We start from the raw sequence: 14768 nt of genomic DNA on the forward strand, positions 1-14768 counted from the left end.
GTTTATTTATTTATTTGTTTTTGCTGTGTTGGGTCTTCGTTTCTGTGAGCGGGCTTTCTCTAGTTGTGGCAAGCGGGGGCCCCTCTTCATCGCAGGCCTCTCACTGTCGCAGCCTCTCTTGTTGCGGAGCACAGGCTCCAGACGCGCAGGCTCAGTAGTTGTGGCTCACGGGCCTAGTTGCTCCGTGGCATGTGGGATCCTCCCAGACCAGGGCTCGAAACCGTGTCCCCTGCATTAGCAGGCAGATTCTCAACCACTGCGCCACCAGGGAAGCCCCTTCATGGTGTTTTTTAGTTTGCTATTTAATGTTGTGCACTTACAGGCTTGGAGATACTTGTGGGACTTGTAAATGTTATATGGAAACCTGCTGACACCCTGATTTTGGCCCAGTGACACTGATTTTCAGATTTCCAAAACAGTGAGAGAAAATATTTCTGTCGTTTTAAGCCAACAAGTTTGTGGCAATTCGTTATAGCAGCCATAGGAAACTAATACAAACACTAAATGTCTGTAGGGACTTCCCTGGTGGTCCAGTGGTTAAGACGCTGCACTCCCAATGCAGGGGGCCCAGGTTCGATCCCTGGTCAGGGAACTAGATCCCACATGCTGCAACTGAAAGGTCCCCCATGCCGCAACTAAGAGCCAGCGCAACCAAATAAATACATTAATTAATATTTTTAAAAAACACTGTAGGATGTGGCTATAGGAGTTCAATGTACAACCATAAATACCTGTATTTAAAAATAAATTATATATAAAATAAGAAAGAGCAAGTAATCTCAGAAATGTAGAAAAAGAAAAATGGAGCAAATGTAAAGAAATCAGAAGGAAGGAAGGAACCTAAACAAGAGCAAAAATTAATGAACCATCAAACAAATAAATAATAAAGATCTAGAAAAAGAAAATTATCAAGAAAAAAAGAGGTACAAATTAACATTTTCAGAAATGATAAAGAGGACAGAGAGATTTAAACTATCATTTGCTAACAATAATTTAAAATCTTAAGTCGAACGGTGAGTTTTCTAGAAAAATGCAAATTATCAAAACTGACTCAAGATGACATAGAAAATCATCAAAGTGTAAAACAAAAATGTTGCATACCATACAGTTTTACAAGAATCAAGTCATTAGCCACTGCAGTCGCTGACCTACAGTGCACCCTGAAAGGAATTCAACACCAAGAACAGGATGAGGCACTTTGTGCTTTGGGAAAACAGGCAAAACAGGCCCTTAGATCATTAGCTATATTTTGGGAAATATCTTTATGAACCCAGATTCTTGCATCTTCCCATACTTAGAAAAGCACTAGAATCATTAACTGGGATATCTGTTCCTTGTGACTAGCAGTAACTTCCTACGGAGGTGTATGCCTGACTGCATGTGCTCCTTAGCCAAAATCATATATATACTGGCTTCTCCCTCCACATCTTCAGAGCAGTTTCTCAGAGCTATCTAAGAGGCTGTCTCCTGGGCTATAGTCCTCAGCAAAACACTGAATAAAATTCAACTCACAGCTCTTAACGTTGTGTGCTTTTCTTTCAGTCAATGAAAGAAACTGAACGCTATGTTAAATCTTTTAAAAATGACAACATTCACCGCAGCTCTATAGGTGACTTCTGCCAGACATTCAAGGAATTTCACAAGAGTGTAATACATAGTCTTCTAGAGAATAGAAAAAGAAAAAACAAAAAGGACAGTACCCAAATGTTATATGAGGCTAGTATAAGCTCAGTGCCAAAACAAAACAAGGATAACAGGGGAATGGAAAGCTAGAGGACCATCTTCCTTTGAATTACAGGTGTAAGTATCATGAAAAAATCTTAGCCAATAAAATCCAACAGTATATACAAAAATGAACACATTATAGCAGAATTGGGTTTGTTCCAAGAATGCAAGGTTTTTAACATTAAAAAAGAATTAACGTAGGGACTTCTCCGGCGGTCCAGTTGTTAAGCCTCTGCGCTTCCACCGCAGGGGGCATGGGTTCGATCTCTGTTCAGGGAACTAAGATCCTGCATGCCGCGTGGTGTGGCCAAAATAAAATAAAATAATCTTAAAAAAATTAATGTAAGTTATCACATTGTCAGTTTTACAAAGAAAAACCATAAGCACCCCAATAGATGAATAGGAAATATTCCATACTTTTCAAAATCTATTCGTGTTACAACCTCTTAGCAAATAATGAAAGCAGGGAACTTCTTTAACTGGATACAGAGTATTTACCAAAATCCTATAATAAGAATAATTTTCAAAAGAGACATGTTGAAAGTATCCTTTTAAAAGTAGGAACAAGAAAAGCTTGCCCAATATCCACTTCTGTTCAACAATGTATAGATGGTACTAGCCAGTACATCGAAACCAGAAAAATAATCTAAGGGTATTGGGCTTGAAATAGGTCATGTTGGTTCACAATTAAAAAAAAAAAACTATATATGTGATCATCTATCATTGAGGGTTTTCCTATTTATGGAAGAATTAACAATATTTGCAAAATGAATTTGTCATTGGCATGTTTGAGCTTCTTAAAGTAGAATTTTAAACCTTTTCATGAATGGTTTTGGGCCAACCTCAGAAGGAAACAGAGCCCATTTTACAAACATGTGATTGCTTTGCTGTATTAACTCAGCAGCTTACAAGGAATGCACTCTAAAAGAAGGAAAGTATATAATTTTAAAAGCCATATTAATCTGTATAAAACAGCCGGTTCTACTATAAACTCTGATAAAAAGACTTAGTAATTTGATTTCATACTTAAATAGTATTTTTGTGGTGGGAATTATCATTAAAGTAATCTATGAGTCCAACAAATACAACACAGCTTTACTGCATTACAAAGTACTGTATTGATTTGCCCAAATTTTGTAATTTGGAAAAGTAATTACCTTGTTTATGTTTGTATTTCCAAAAGTCTTTATGATTTAGAAGGCTGTATTATAGGCTGACTATGTTAACTGAAATCTATTACCTACATTTCACAGCACTCGAAGCTTAAACGGAACAGTTGTTCACATCTTTTAACATTTTACATTTGCCTAATTTATAAAATTGCCGTGTGTCAAAAATCACACTTCTGTAATTGCTAGAGCATGATATATCAGATTATTTGAATGTAATCCCATTTTGAAGTAATTGTGAACACAGAACATTCTTTTTAAAAGGAGACAGGCATTATTTGACTTATCAACTAACTGCAGCATAATTCCTAGGTGCTTAACGCTTTTAATGTGGTGCCACAGCTGGGGAGAAATAACTGACTTAACCACTAGATGCACTGAAGGGCTTCTTATTTATGGGAAATCCTTATTTCTGATTCTGTATGTATGTGTGTGTGTGTATATATATATATATATATATACACGTATATATACATACGTATATATATACGTATATGTATATGTGTGTGTATATATATATATATATATATATAAAATTTTTTCTTTTTTTTTTGCTGCACCATGTGGCATGTGGGATCTTAGTTCCCCAATCAGGGATCGAACCCGCCCCCTGAAGTGGAAGTGTGGAGTCTTAACCACTGGACTGCCAGGCAAGTCCCTATTTCTGATTCTGAAGGCCAGGGGCTATCTGAAAAACAAGACAGTAAGTGAATTTTGTTTCCTATTTCAGGGCATGTAATTGACAACCACTAAATAGTATTTCTGATATTGGTAATTGTTGCATACAGAGTAGTTTGCTAATAGGCAATTAGCTTTGCCTTTATTTATATTTTTTAATAGTTTATTTAAATTAAAAGTTTTTTTATTTTTAAAAAAATTTATAAATGTATTTATTTTTGGCTGCGTTGGGTCTTAGTTGCTGCGCGCGGGCTCTCTAGTTGTGGCAAGCCGAGGCTTCTCTTCATTGCAGTGCACGGGCTCTAAGCGCACGGGCTTCAGTAGTTATGGCTCACAGGCGCTAGAGCACAGGCTCAGTAGTTGTGGTGCACGGGCTTAGTTGCTCCGCAGCATGTGGGATCTTCCCGGACCAGGGATCGAACCTGTGTCTCCTGCACTGGCAGGCAGATTCTCATCCACTGTGCCACCAGGGAAGCCCACTTTGCCTTTATTTTATAATGCTTAATGTAAGTGATCAACTTAAAGTTTCATATAAAAGAGAAAGTTAATATATGCATGGTAAACCACAGAAACAGATACTAACTTATTTGAAAAATAGAGTTCTTTCTACTTAGAATATTGGTTACAAAACCCGCGTGATCATCTCAATAGATGCAGAAGAAGCATTTGACAAAATTCAACACCCTGTCATGATAACACTCAACAAACTAAGAACAGAAGGAAACTTCCTCAGCCTGATAAAGGGCATAAACCCACAGCTTAACATCATACGTAATGGTGAAAGGTTGAAAGCTTTCTAAGATCAGGAACAAGACAAGGGCGTCTGCTCCTGCCACTTCTGTTCAACATTGTACTGGAGGTTCTAGTCAGGGCAATTAGGGAAGAAAGGCAGAGAAAGGCATTCAGGCTGGAAGGGAAAAATAAAAACTATCTTTATTTGCAGATGACATGATCTTGTATATAGAAGATCCCGAGAAATCCACAAAAAATTAGTAGAGCTAATAAAAGAGTTCAGCAAGGAAACAAGATTAATATACAAAAATCAATTGTATTTGCGTTCACTAGCAATGAACACCTCCCCAAAATGAACAATTTCATTAAAAGGACAAAGTGCTTAGGAATAAATGTAACAAAAGAAGTGCACAATTTATACAATGAAAACTTCAAAACATCATTGAAAGAAATTTAAGACCCAAATAAATGGAAAGACATGTTCATGGATTAGAAGAGTTAATATTGTTAAGATATCAATACTCCAATACTCCTCAACTGATCTACAGATTCAAAGCAATCTCTATCAAAAACCCTAGCTAGGGGACTTTTCCGGTGGCGCAGTGGTTAAGAATCCACCTGCCAATGCAGGGGACACATGTTCAAGCCCTGGTCCGGGAAGATCCCACATGCCACGGAGCAACTAAGCCCTCGAGCCACAGCTACTGAGCCTGTGCTCTAGAGCCCAGGAGCCACAACTACTGAACCGAAGTGCCACAACTACTGAAGCCCGCGTGCCTAGAGCCTGTGCTCCACAAGAGAAGCCACTGCAATGAGAAGCCCACGCACTGCAACCAAGAGTAGCCCCCGCTTGCCGCAACTAGAGAAAGCCCGCGCACAGCGACGAAGACCCAAAGCAGTCAAAAAAACACAAACAGAAAAACCCAAAAAAACAACAACAAAACCCCCAAAACAAAAAACAACCCCCCCAAAAAACAAACAAGAAAAACGCTAGCTGGATTTTTTTTTTTTGCCCCAGAAACGGATAAGCTGTTCCTAAAATTCATATGGAAATTTAATGGACCCCAAATAGCCAAAACAATCTTGAAAAAGAAGAATAAAGTTGGAGGGCTCACATTTCCTAATTCCAAAGGTTACTACAAAGTAACAGAGATCAAGACTGTTGATACTGGCATAAAGATAAACATATTAATCAATAGAATAGACTGGAAAGTTCAGAAATAAACCCATACGAATATGGTCAATCGATTTTTGACAACAGTGCCAAGATCATTCAATGGGGGAGGAATAGTCTCTTCAACAAATGTAGTGGAACAACTCACTATCCACATGCAAAAGACTGAAGCTGGACCCCTACCTCATGTCATATACAAAAATTAACTCAAATCATAGGTCTAAATGTAAGATCTGAAACTATAAAACTCTTGGCACTTTGGAAAACAGTTTGGCAGTTCTTCAAAAAGTTAAACATAGAGTTGCCATAGCTGCCAGCAATCCACTCTTAGGTATATGCTGAAGAGAACTGAAAATGCATGTTCATACAAAAACTGGTAACAGATGTCCATAGCAGTATTATAACAGTCAAAAGGTGGAAACAATCCAAATGTCCATCAGCTCATGAATGGATAAACAAAATGCAGTACATGAATACAATGGAACATTATTCATCCATAAAGAGGAATGGATGAATCATGCTACAAGATGGATGAACTTTGAAAACATTATTCTGAATGGAAGAAGCCAGACACAAAAGGCCACGTACTGTATGATTCTGGAATGTCCAGAATAGGAAAATCCATAGAAACGGAAAGTAGACTCGTGGTTTTCAGAGGCTGTGGAGGGGGGGAATGGGGAGTGTCTACTAGTGCGGATGGGATTTCTTTTAGGGGTGATGAAATGTTCTGTGATTTGATCGTGCTGATGGTTGTAAATATAATTTTGTAAATACATTAAAAACCGCTTGAGGGACTTCCCTGGTGGCGCAGTGGTTAAGAATCCGCCTGCCAATGCAGGGGACACGGGTTCGAGCCCTGGTCCGGGAAGATCCCACAGGCCGTGGAGCAACGAAGCCTGCGAGCCACAACTACTGAGTCCACGTGCCACAACTACTGAAGACCGTGCGCCTAGAGCCCGTGCTCTGCAACAAGAGAGGACACTGCAGTGAGAAGCCCGTGCACCACAATGAAGAGTAGCTCCCACTCGCCGCAACTAAGAGAAAACTAAGAGAAACTAAGAGAAAACCCGTGCGCATTAACGAAGACCCAACACAGCCAAAAATAAATAAACAAACAAATAAAAATACCGATGGAATTTAAAAAAACATGATTCACTTTAAAAATGCTTGATTGCAGCTGCATGGCACAGGGAGGGAGATCAGCTCGGTGGTTTGTGACCACCTAGAGGGGTGGGATAGGGAGGGTGGGAGGGAGGGAGACGCAAGAGGGAAGAGATATGGGAATATATGTATATGTATAACTGATTCACTTTGTTGTAAAGCAGAAACTAACACACCATTGTAAAGCAATTATACACCAGTAAAGATGTTAAAAATTGCTTGATTATCTGTAGAAGGATGAATTTTATGTGAATTATATCTTAATGAAAAATACATGTATAAAATATTGTTTAGCTTAAGGTTTATTAGCCCATTTGTAAAAGCAGCTCAAATACATTAAGTATTTGATTTTTTTTGGAAACAGAAGATTGGTTTTACAACCAAAACAACTTTTTTTTTTTTTTCTTTTGGCCACACCTCACGGCATGCGGGATCTCAGTTCCCCGACCAGGGATGGAACCCATGCCCCCTGCGATGGAAGCACGGGGTCCTAACCACTGGACCGCCAGGGAAGTCCCCAAAACAACATTTTAACTAAACAAAATGTAGGTAACTATTTATATTTGGAAACAAGTTGGTTTGTAGAATATGTGTAAGGTAGATTTGTTCCTTAAAAAGTGTTATGTTTGGGCTTCCCTGGTGGCGCAGTGGTTGAGAATCCGCCTGCCAATGCAGGGGACACGGGTTTGTGCCCCGGTCCAGGAAGATCCCACGTGCCGCAGCGTGGCTGGGCCCGTGAGCCATGGCTGCTGAGCCTGCGCGTCCGGAGCCTGTGCCCCGCAACAGGAGAGGCCACAACAGTGAGAGGCCCACATACAGCAAAAAGAAAAAAAAAATTTTACAAATAACAAATGCTGGAGAGGGTGTGGAAAAAAGGGAACCTTCCTATATTGTTGGTGGGAATGTAAATTGATGCAGCCACTATGGAAAACAGTATGGATGTTCCTGAAAAAAACAAAATGGAGTTGCCATATGATCCAGCAATCCCATTCCTGGGCATATATATGGACAAAACTATACTTCAAAAAGATACCTGCATCTCTATATTCATAGCAGCACTATTCACAATAGCCAAGACATGGAAACAACCTAAATGTCCATCGACAGATGAATGGATAAAGAAGATGTTGTACATATATACAATGGAATACTACTTAGCCATAAAAAAGAATGAAAAAATGCCATTTGCAGCAACATGGATGAACCTAGAGATTATCATACTAAATGAAGTAAGCCAGACAGAGAAAGACAAATACCATACGATATCACTTATATGTGGAACCTAAAATACGACACAAATGAACATATCTATGAAACAGGAACAGACTCACAGACATAGAGAACAGACTTGTGGTTGCCAAGGGGGAGGGGGGTAGGTGAGGGATGGAGTGGGAGCTTGGGATTAGCAGATGCAAACTATTATATACAGAATGGATTAAACAACAAGGTCCTACTATATAGCACAGGGAATTATATTCAATATACTGATAAACCACAATGGAAAAGAACATGAAAAAGAATGTATATACATGTATAACTGACTCACTTTGCTCTACAGCAGAAATTAAAACAACATAAATCAACTCTACTTCAGCAAAATAAATTAAAAAAAATAAATTTATCGGGCTAAGAGATGGAAGCAGAAAGCCATTGATGGACTGGTTTGATGGAGTGGTAAAGAGGTTAACATAGACAAAGAGCAGATGTTGAATGATTTAATTACTGAAGGAATAATTTAGTTGCACCTCCTGAGAGTAAGATGGCGCCTGGGAGTCCTAGATCTTACAAGCTCAATTATTCATTATTCTGTTCATTTATCCAGCAAACATTTCAACCCCACTCCAGTACCAAGTACTATATCAATCAGGGACTAGTCAGGATAATGGAAACCAAACCTTATAATTTACCAAGACCTAGGAGCTCCACATTGTATCTCCATGAAGCTGGTGTTCAGAACCCTGAGGAAAGGGAGCCCTTGGGTGGTACCCAGACTACTGAGGAGGCTGTGTCATGTGGCTGGTACTCAGACCTGTGAAGAGAGAGCTATGGGCAGCCTGGGCTATGCCTGCTGCAAGTAGTTAGGGGCAGAAGTCAAGTGTTTGCTGTTGCTTGAGAAATACAGACAATCCCTGGAAAGCTAGAAGGAGTCCTTTTTCCTCTTTGTCCATCTTCTAAGGTCCCTTTAGTGATTCCCGTTGTCAGAAGTTAGAAGGAAGCCAGCTGGCAAGAGAAGGAGACCTTAAAAGCTGGGATCATGAAAGTGATTTGGTTACATCCCTGACCTTGAGCTCAGTACTGAACACCTTGCCAATGTAAATGGGATTCTGATGTCCCCTGGCATAAAGAGACATCTCAGATAAACTGATTACCACTCGTGGTTTCTTGAAAAGTGCCCAGTGCCATGTGAAAACAAATAGCTAAGGAAAACTATAAGAATGGTGAAGTAGGCTGGCTATTTCTGACTGTACTGCAGAGTTACAGGAAGAAAGGGACTAGCTTAGGGCTTTTAATTCTCAGCTTAAGTCATGGTCGAAGAACCAGAGAGGCTTTATGGTGGCTTGATTAGGCATCTATGTATACAAACTGTGTATACAAGCTGTGTATATAAGCTGTGTGACGAATTCGTCTAGAAGTTAGTGTCTTAAAATATTAATAAACACTTATCTCTCAGTTTCTGATGGTCTGGAATTCAGGAGTGTCTTATCTGGACAGTTCTGGCTCAGGGTCTCTGATAAGGTTGCAGTCAAGATATTGACTGGGACCACAGTCAGCTGAAGGCTTTACTAGGGCTGGTGAATCCACTTCAAAGGTACTACTTCACATGGCTGTGAAGGTGGTACTTCTATAATATCTATTTTTCCTGTCAGTTCTAGGAATTTTTGCTTTATGTATTTAAAAACAATGTTTTTAGATGCATACACATTTCAGATAGTTTTGTCTTCTTGGCTAGTTGATTCTTTTATTATTATGTAACTCTCTCTCTTTATCCCTAATCTTCTTCCCAGTTCTGAAGTCTACTTTGATTGATATTAATCTAATCTATCTAATCTAATCTAAATATAGCCAGTCCAGCTTTAACAAAAATTAGTGTTTGTGTGGTATATCGTTTCATCCTTTCACTTTAACTATATAATTACATTTCAAGTTGGTTTCTTGTAAGCAGCATATAAATTATTTTTTGAATCCAATCTGACAATCTTTTTTTTTTTTGTAGGAAAACACTTTATATTCAATATATTATAGAATTCTTTGACTATTACATGGTTTGCAAATATTTTCTGTATGTTGCAAATATTCCTTCCGGCTTGCCATCTGCTTTGGTATGATTTAAAAAATATTATTTAAAAAATTTACACAGAGTAAAATTAACTTCTTTTTCCACTTACAGTTCTAGGTGTTTTAACACATTTCTAGATTCATATAACCACCACCACGATCATTGTATTTTACAGAGGAAGTGTTTTAATTTTGATGAAGTCTAATTTATCAACCTTTTTTTTTTTTTTTGATTGTGCTTTTGGTGTCGCATCTAAGAAATCTTTGTTTAACCCAAGTAATGCAGATTTTCTTCTTTGTTTTCGTATAAACATTTTATACTTTCACATTTTACATTTAGATCTATGATCCATTTAAAATATATATATATATATATATATATATATTTATTTATTTATTTGGCTGTGCTGGGTCTCAGTTGCAGCACGTGGGATCTAGTTCCCTGACCAGGGATCGAACCCCAGGCCCTTGGCATTGGGAGTGCAGAGTCTTAGCCACTGGACCACCAGGGAAGTCCCACTACGATCCATTTTGAGTTAATTTTTCTAGAGTTTGAGGTTTAGGTTGGGATCTTATTTATTTATTTAGGATATATGGATGTCTAACTTTTCCAACACCATTTGTTAGAAAGACTATCCTTTCTTCATTGAATTGCCTTTGCATCTTTGTCAAAAAGCAACTGGACTTCCCTGGTGGTGCAGTGGTTAAGAATCCGCCTGCCAGTGCAGAGGATACGGGTTCGATCTCTGGTCCGGGAAGATCCCACATGCCGCGGAGCAACTAAGCCCGTGTGCCACAACTACTGAAGCCCACGTGCCTAGAGCCTGTGGTCTGCAACAAGAGAAGCCACCGCAATGAGAAGCCTGCCTACCACAATGAAGAGTAGCCCCCGCTTGCTGCAACTAGAGAAAGCCCGCACGCAGCAACGAGGACCCAATACAGCCCCAAATAAAGAAATTAATTAATTTTTTAAAAAAGCAATTGGCTATATACATGTGGGTCTACTTCTGGACTCCCTTCTGTTCCATTGGTGCACATGTCTATCCCTTCACCAATACCTGTCATGATTACTATCGTTCCTATAGGTCATGAAATTGGGTAGTGTGTGTCTTTCAACTTTTTCTTTTTTCAAAAGTACTTTAACTTTTCTAGTCCTTTTGCTATTGCATATAAATTTTAGACTCAGCTTGTCTATTTCTACAAAAAAATGTTCTTGGGATTTTTATTGGAATTGTGTGAAATCAACAGATCAATTTGGGGAGAATTAACATCTTAACTGTATTGAGCAATCCAGTTCATAAGCACTATGTCTATTTATTTAGGTCTTCTTTGAGTTCTTTCTTCAGCATTTTACAGTTTTCAGCATACAGATCTTACACATATCTTGTTAGATCTGTAACTTTTAGATTAGATTTTGTTAGATCTATTTCCTTTCGGGAGGGACTATTGTGAATGGTGCTTTAAAAATATTTTGGAATTCCCTGGCGGTCCAGTGGCTAGGACTCCATGCTTCCATTGCAGAGGGCACGGGTTCGATCCCTGGTTGGGGAACTAAGATTCCGCAAGCCACGTGGCATGGCCCAAAATAAATAAATAAATAAATATATTTTGGTTTCCAATTGTGCACTGGTAGTATGTAGACGGATTTTTCAGGCTGACTTTGACCTTTTTATATTCTGACTTCGCTGAATTTAGTTCCTCGGAGGGTGTTTGTTTGTTTTCGTAGATTTGTTAGTATTGTCTACCTAGACAATCATGTCTTCTGAAATAGGAACAGTTTTATTTCTTCCTTCCCAATCTGTACACATCTTACTTGTCTGTTTCCTTCTCTTCCTGCAGGACCAGGATTTCAGTTCAATGGTGAATAGGAGTGGTGAGGCTAGACCTCCTTGCCTTTTTTTCCTGATCTTAGGAAGAAAGCATGCATTATTTTACCATTAAGTATAGTGTGAGCTGTGGGGTTTTGTTTGTTTGTTTGTTTTGTAGCTGCCTTCACTCAGCTTAAGGAAGTTACCTTCTATTTTTAGTTTGCTGAGATTTTTTTTTTTAAAACCAGGAATGGATGTTGAATTTTTGTCAGACACTATCAACATCATGTGATATGATCTGGTCATATGATGGATTTCGTTGACTGATGGATTAAAGATTGAGATAATTCACATACCTTAAAATTCACCATTTTAAAATGTACAATTCAGTGGTTTTTAACATGCTCACAGAGTTGTGCAACCATCACCACTGTCTAATTCCAGAACATTTTCTTCACCTCTCAAATAAACTCTACACCCATTAGCAATCACTCCCTATGCACCCTTCTTCCCCCAACTAATCTACTTTCTGTCTCTATGAATTTGCTTATTCTGGACATTTCATGTACACAGAATCATCAACATGTGACCTTTTCTGTCTGGCTTCTTTCTCTTAGCATAATGCTTTCAAGGTTCATCCGTGTTGTAGCATGTATCGGTATTTCATTCTTTTTCATGGCTGAATAATATTCCATTGTATGTATAGACCAGATTTTGTTTATCCATTCAACAGGTGGTGGACATTTGGGTTATTCCCACTTTTTGGCTGTTATGAATAATGTTGCTATGCACCTTCATGTACAAGTTTCTGTGTGTACGTTTCCACTTCTCCTGCTTATATACCTGAGAGTGGAACTGCTGGGTCAGAACTCTGTTTTAACATTTTGAGGAACTGCCAGACTGTTTTGCACAGCAGCTGCACCATTTTATATTCCCATTAGCAGAGAATGAGGTTTCCAATTTCTCCACGTCCTCACCAACACTTTTTTTCTTTCTTTTAAAAAATTATGGGGACTTCCCTGGTGGCACAGTGGTTGAGAATCCGCCTGCCAATGCAGGAGACATGGGTTCAATCCCTGGTCCGGGAAGAGCCCACGTGCTGCGGAGCAACTAAGCCCGTGTGCCACAACTACTGAGCCTGTGCTCTAGAGTCCGCACGCCCATAGCCTGTGCTCCACAATGAGAAGCCACCGTAATGAGAAGCCCCGTACACTGCAACTAAGAGTAGCCCCTGCTCTCTGCAACTAGAGAAAGCCCACGCACAGCCACAAAGACCCAATGCAGCCAAAAATAAATAAATTAATTAAATAAATTTTTAAAAAATTACTGCCATCCTTGTGGGTGTTAAGTGGTTACCTCACTGTGGTTTTCCATGGATTTACTTTTGAAATACTTAAACACGATTACATTCCTGGGATAAACCCTACTTGATCATAGTATATTACTCTTTTTAGATATTTCTAGAATGATAATGGTGTGTAATTTTCCTCTTCTTGTACTATTTCTGATTTCGATGTTAGGAAGAGGATGACACATCTGTGTACAAAGGATACTTGCGTCTTGTTAGGTGGAGGCGTGAAGCTGGTAAGAGTTGTATGGAAATCAAATATGGTAGAAAGATGCGTACGGGTGATGAGTAGCCAAAGGGGTGGGTTGTGCTGCTTGCTTGTGGTACCTCAGCCTCAAGCCCACTCCACTTTCTGTTCTGTGGTACAGTTGCCGGACCACTGAAAACTACATTTCCCAGACCCCCTTGCAACTGGATTCCTGTTGAGGTGGGCCTGCTAACAGGGACCAGCTGAGGGAGACTGGAATGTGAACGAGGAGGGACTTTCTACTGCCCTCCAGTCCAGCAGGAGCAGATGTTTAGCTCTAGCACTATTTCCGCATCTACCTTCTTAGAAGTTCCAGCACCAACTGGAATCCAACCCTTCCCCCGCAAAAAGTCAAAAATCCAAGCACTGGTCTCCTGGGGCTCCGCCCTCCACGTCTCTAGCCAGTGTCCAAGAAGACCCCAGTGATATCTCCTGGACCGTACTTGTGGCCTTGTGTAGACACTTCCCACGTTGAATCAGGGTTGGTCTGTGTGACCAGTGAAGTACGGTAGAAGTGACCCTGTGCGGCTTCTGAGAGCACGTCCTAAAAGGCAGTGGAGCCTCTGCTTTCGTCTCTTGGGACGCTCACCCTAGGGGATACTCACCCCTAGAGGATGCTGTAGGGACATTCAAGGAGCATATGGCGAGGCCCCTGACAGGGACTGAGGCTTCTCATCAGCAGCCAGCATCAACTTGCAGCCATGGGTGTGAGCCACATACAGAGGGCCCCTGGAAGTGGACCCTCTGGTCCCACTCAAGCCCTCAAATGTCTGTAGCCCAAGGCACTATCTGACCACAAACTTAGGAGAGACCCCAGACCCAAGACACCAACGCAACCCTAGGAGAGAACCCAGACCAAAACCACCCACCCGAGCTGCTCCCATATCCTTGACAGAGCAGTTGTGATCCATGAGTGATCACTGTCATTTCAAGCCACTAAATTTAAGGGGTGAAGTGTTACCCGACACGAGATAACTAAACTAACCTCCTCTTTCCTTAAATGCCCCAGCCAAGGGGTAGCAGCTGCTTCCTGCAGTTCATCAGAAATGGTTATCTCAGTATCCACTTTTCGCCCTTCCACTGTGTTTTCGCCACCTGTATAAACAATTCCCTGGATTAAATGACCTATATTTGAAATAACTAGGGTGGTTTCTGTTTTCCTGATTGGACCCTTTACATTTTAGAAAAAAAAGCAAGCACGAAATAAGAGCAATGCATTCCCTAGTCTGTGTCACTCTTCCCCAATCCTCCCCCACCCCCAAACCCAGCTTTGGAAAGTCCTCACTTGTCCCAGCTGGGCCACCACCTCCATTCCCACCGTCTATGCCCTCCATCCACACCTCCATTCTCACACCTCCATTCCTGTCTTCCCACAAGGCTTCTAATCCAAAAAGTTCCTCTCTCCTCCTGTTTCCTCAGGGCCCCCAGACACATGTCACAAAGCGGGATC

At 40.2% G+C, this 14768-nt stretch overlaps 1 non-coding gene across 1 annotated transcript; it reads left to right on the plus strand.

The window, feature by feature from the left end:
- The first annotated feature begins 519 nt into the window (after positions 1-519).
- On the plus strand, positions 520-592 carry TRNAG-CCC (transfer RNA glycine (anticodon CCC)). The gene has a single exon. It is a non-coding gene; the product is annotated as a tRNA-Gly (tRNA).
- The last annotated feature ends 14176 nt before the right edge of the window (positions 593-14768 follow it).

Source organism: Kogia breviceps, chromosome 14 (assembly GCF_026419965.1).
Source record: "Kogia breviceps isolate mKogBre1 chromosome 14, mKogBre1 haplotype 1, whole genome shotgun sequence".
Taxonomy (NCBI): domain Eukaryota; kingdom Metazoa; phylum Chordata; class Mammalia; order Artiodactyla; family Physeteridae; genus Kogia; species Kogia breviceps.